We start from the raw sequence: 6,080 nt of genomic DNA on the forward strand, positions 1-6,080 counted from the left end.
AAAGAGTGAAACGTTATATACACGGAGACCACACATCTTTCGGGGCCCTGCAGGAATAAAAGACTCACGTGGAGTGGAGAGTCGGTGGGGCCCGAGTAATCCCTCGAAATAAGTATTTTTGTACAGTAACGTTTACGTTTTTTTCTTTTAACGTAAAATATGGATACGATTGATTAAAATAATTATTTTATATTATAAAAAATAAAACAATCGCTTAAAAAATACGTGACTGCAGATAAGAGAAATTGTCTCTGATTTTTTTTTTTTTTTTTAACTTAGCGATTTAAAAAGTATTTTTTAATGATGTTGTAAATTTTTTTATTTTTTTAAAATTGTTTATAATGATTAAAAAATATATAAAAAAAATAAAAATAAGAAAATAAAATATACTTTTCGAGACACCTATTCGAAACATTTTTTCAGTAAGTATAGTGCTGCTCGCAAATATATTATCTTCATTTAAAATATGATAAAAGCACAATTTCTATGTTAAATAGAATTACTCTTTTAAATTTGTTTACTTTTGCTTTAATTCTATATGTTTGGATTATAAAAATATTATTTTATAATAAAATTGTAATATATTTGTGAATCGAGTGTTGGAACACATAGAGGTATTGGGTATATGGGGCTTAAAAAGAACACGAGGACAATGGATAGTGCCCCTCCGCAGGATTGCTATGGAAGACAACTGCGAATCACATCGCAGATTGCTAGAACGACATCCTCAGCTCATCTTTGGAATTAAGGTAGATGCTACTCGCTGCTGGCAAGTGCCACGCTGACGAAGTTTCGAGTTTCTTACAGGTAGTGTTAGGCAACTTTATAGGAGATGTGGCTTACTGCGCGGACACGTTTCACATCAACGGCCTTAGCATTGGTATTAGATCCAACAAAATCTATTCAAATATAAAATATCATGAATTTTATTAAAAAAAATTACATTAGATTAATTAAAAAGATAAGTATAAAATTTTAAATAGATATATTTTTTTAAATTTAAAAAGTTATTGTTTATTCATCAAATTTATTTTTTATTTACTTTTAATTTCTAATAGTCTTTTTTTATTTACGTTTAATAATATAAGAATTAAATTAAATTATTAATTAACATATAATTAGTATAATTATAAAATATGAAAAAAAATTATTATTAAAAAAATAATATTATATTATTATTTTAATAAATTCAATAACTAATTTAATATAGAGTTATGGATAAGTAAGTTTTAGATATATAAAAAATATATATTATTTTTTATCAAAATTTAAAAATAAATTTGATAAGTCCAATACTAATACTATTAGGCTTACGTTTGGAAAACAACAAATCCCCCCGCCCGCCATCAACCACCGTTGCTACATAATTTTTCTTTTAAATAATGTAATTTCACACGTTTAGGCTTCTACTATTTTGTATTTTTATTTGATAGAAAAGATAATTTAATAATAATAACTAAATACTAATAATTTTTATTTTTATTTGATTTAAAAGATAATTTAATAATAATAACTAAATACAAAACTGTACTTCACTAGATTCTAAAAAAAAAAAAATCTGGTGAATTATGTTAAAAGAATTGTTTTCAATATATAATTATAGATAAAGTCGTAATATTATACTATATTAATATTTTGTACTTTTATTTGATTTAAAAAATAATTCAATCCTCGTCCCCGTTCTCTTCATCTTCATCTTCCTCTTGTTCTTTATCTTCTATTTGATTTTTTCTTTAAGCCTACATATAAATTCGAATGAGGTCCAAAAAGTACAAAACAAGTTTGATTAATATCAACCAAACATACGCTGAGTGTTAACCTGTGTATGCACGAAGGGTTCATTGAGTTTTGCAACTTGAGTAATTCGTTCCACATTTTATCATACTCCACATTAGATATACCATCTTTTTGCTAAGAAGTTGATATCGAATGTTGACGAATTTGTAATGCAGGACTCTAGATCCCATAACTTTAGAATAAACATCATTTGATGCTTACGTGACTCTAGATCCCATTTCTATGGAGATTGTGTGTGGTATCAAAAGTTCGTCAATCTCAATCTGTAATAGATAATAAAAATACACATTCTTCATTTTCTAAAACCATTAAAAAAAAGTGATAAATTTGAAAACAAACATACCACTTTCTTCCACGTCTCACCGTTTGAGTGAGTGTCATCTTTTTTCTTACGAGTTGTGACAAACTATTGAGCTCAACTTGGTAAAGTACCGATTGATTTGTTGTGTGTAACTTATGAGTTAACATATATATTAAAAAAACTAATAAATATTAAATAATAAATAAATACTGCATCATGAGCATATCTTATATAATTTTTTGATTCATCATTGTAAAAAATGTATAAGAGGAAGATGAAGATGAAGAGATGCCGATAAAGGCCGATAATAATTTATATACTTACCTGCACATATAAAAGTGTCGGGAATATAAATCCTGGTAAACTGACTTTTTATTTTTTATTTTTGATTTTTGTAGTGGGTCCACAAATGATAAATACCAAACAATATGATCCCATCAACAGTGCGGTGAACAGTTTGCTTGTTTTTACATAAAACCCGTGACCCATGTCGTTAATAACATGCATGTTTATGAATAAGTTCAGAGCGGTAATTCCCTTGAAGTGGATTCTCTCGACTCTCGTTATTTATGCGCTGAAAAACATTCAGGTCCGAAGTTTTTCGTCTCATAGACCATGAAGCCGTACGTGCCTAGGATTGAATAGAAAAAATCTATTCATCATCTCAACTTTCATCATTCTCTCATCATGTTATGATATGATATTAAATGATAGGTTCATAAGTGAAATGTAATAAATAATTTTCAATTACCTAATGCCACATCATAGGATGATGAAATGATGAGTAATATTACTTTTCAGAACAAACTTGCATGCATGTCCTTTCTTTTCTGATGAATATATATGCTTCTGATTTCTCCATATTAATTATAAACTTTGTTAAGGGTTTGAATCTCACAAAACAGACTGTTCCTTTGCATATTTATGATCTAATTGTTAGAGCATTGTCATTACCAAGTCCAAATTTTGATTAAAGCTAGAGTTTTTAGCTAAAGTCCAAACCAATAGAGGTAGTGCTCCACGTTGGACTAGTCATCCTAAAGTTAAAATAATAATATAAAATTAGATGAAATTGATGTAGCTCAAAGAACTTTGGCTAGTCCAATATAGATCAATTTTAACACTTTTAGCTATAATTTGATGAGCAACTTGTATTTGGCTAGGCCAATACCAATGTTGTAATTGGGTCAATCACGAGTGACACTATATTATATGTGGTGGTAATGGACTCGTAGCGTGATTTGGTTACATAGATGAAACTGTTTCATCTTATATAATTATTACAATTTTCTCAAATTATCACACAAAATATAATAAATAATTTAATTTTTTCAAATTCAAAAATAAAAATTATATTCTAACAATATTTTATTAAATTTTTAACTTTTATCTCATTTTATCTCATCTAATCTGTGTAACCAAATAAAATCTGACTAGCTCGATCTGTTCTGTTTTTCCTCCCAAATTCATGCATAAACACACGTATTAAGGACTGCTTCAATAGTCTCAGGGGATGATTGCATTGCAGTAAGTGGTTGGATATATATGGAAGAAAAATTCTACTCAGCATCCTCACACTACACGCTACACATAATTTTTTAGTTTTTTAATTTTTTTCTTTTACCAAATCTGTAGTGTATGAATGGTGAGTAAAAGAATTCAATTAGTTTAAAAAAAATAAAACAAATAAAAAATAAAAAAATAAAAATAAATATGATGTGTATGGATGATGGGTAACAAGCTCTATATAGAATATTCAAATTTGGAATGCCCACAAATTAAGCACCTAATCATCATCATTAGAAGGCTTACCTTCATTTCCCCCCGACAGTGCAGGCTATTGCTGCCCATTGCTTTAGGTAATGAAATGTTTGGTGGAATTCAAGACGTTAGGATTCAAGACATCACAACCATGATTAATACTCAATCTGGAGTTAGAATCAAGATCTGTACTGCAATCAGTACAAGAGCTTTCGCGAAGGACATCTATTTACAACCAAGGTAAAACTCATCTCATAAAAGCACTTGTGAATGAGATGATGCCTTTCTCAATGTAAAGTCGCTAGACAATCTCTTCTCCTATTGGGGGTCCCTTGCCATGGGACCAATATCCACCTCGGGGGACACTTGCCAGTAGGGACCTAACAATACTGACACATCGTTTGGCTCTGATACCAATAAGATATAACTCATCCCACATAAATGCTTGTAAAGAAGAAGATGTCTTTCTTCATATAAAGTCATTAGCAGTATCGATCACTACTAGCCGATGTGGGACAAAACCTTCCCCACTCGAGGGTCCCTTGCCATGGACTCATATCCACCTCGGGAGATCCTTGCTAGTAGGGACCCAGCAACACCAGCGCACATAGAGGAATATTGAATGGCCTTCAAGACAATGAAGTATGTTTTCTGGATGACAGACACTAATAATAAACACCCTCACTCTAGATACGATCAAAAAGCTCTTCATTCCAGAGATTTTAAACGAATCAATTAAAGAGATCATGAGGTGGCGAAGAATATATATATATATATTTATATATGCTATATTACTAATTGTTAAGCATGACTTGAGGGGATTGCCAATCATGATCATTTTAGAGGAATATATATGCACTTCTAATGTGACTATCTCATTGACTAAGAAGCCAAAGGAATTACAATATTGGAATTGTACTAAGGGTAGTGCTAGTGTGCCGCCCAACTTTGACCACTGAGCGTGCTTACTAGTATAAATTTCATTTTTTATTATTATCATTATTTTTACATTCTTTAACATATTTAAATATTTTAAAAAATAAAAAAATATATTAATACAGTGATAGTCACTTTCTTAATTAGTAAGTAAAAAAAAAAAAAAAATTAGATACATGAATGGTCAAAATGAGAGAACAAAATGAGGCGACATACTATAGTATTATTCATTGTACTAATTAAGAAAAAATTTTCTTATCAGTTATTATTCACTAATCTATACCTTACATCTTATAAAAAACATCTTCACACCTTATGAAAAAGTTATAAGTATGAGGTTAAGAGCACTCTCATTGGATTAGCCAAAGTTAAAGGACATTTTTTATGAATGTAAGAGAAATTTGACTTTTGGCTATTCCATTCACATAAATTTCTATATTGGAATAGTTATTTTTTCATTATATAATAATAAAATAATATAAGATGAATTTGATTTTAGTTATTCACATCAAATCTCTACATTAGATTATACATTTATTCATTATATAGTAGAATAACTAATAATTTCAAAAATATTTAATTTTTTTAATTATTAATTTATTTTATTTTATCATATTTTACTATTCTACCTATTATATATTAATTAATAATCATATTCTTATTAAATTAATATATCACTAACTCAAATTAATATATTAATTGTGATAAAATATGTGATAGAAAGAAAGGGAGAGAGAAATAATTAATAAAATATGTATTTGATATATGTATAGTAACTTTCAAATTTGAAAAAAACTTTTGAAAGTCACTGTGGTTAAATTCTAAATATTTAGAATTTGACTAATGTAATGTAAGTATATTTTGTTCTTTAATAGCTAAATTCTCATTAGATTTAATTTTTAGAATGCGTTTAGATGTTGAAGTGAGTTGAGTTGAGTTGAGTTGATAAAATATTATTAAAATATTATTTATTATTATTATTATTATTTTGAGATTTAAAAAAATTGAATTATTTATTATATTTTATATTAAAATTTAAAAAAATTATAATAATGAGTTGAAATGAATTATAGATATAAATCTAGCCTTAATATCATGCCAATTGTTGCTTGAGAAGAAAAGCCAGCTTGATTGTTCCTAATTTCCTGAGGCGGCCGGCTAAGGACAGGTTGCCCATTGATGATGTTCCCTTGAAGACTTTTACCTACTGCCAGTAATTGTGACATGACGTGAGTCTGCAAGAGCTGAGAGAGAGATGCGGAGACGGAGACATACGGCGTCCAAC

Source organism: Juglans microcarpa x Juglans regia, chromosome 3S (assembly GCF_004785595.1).
Source record: "Juglans microcarpa x Juglans regia isolate MS1-56 chromosome 3S, Jm3101_v1.0, whole genome shotgun sequence".
NCBI classification, from domain to species: domain Eukaryota; kingdom Viridiplantae; phylum Streptophyta; class Magnoliopsida; order Fagales; family Juglandaceae; genus Juglans; species Juglans microcarpa x Juglans regia.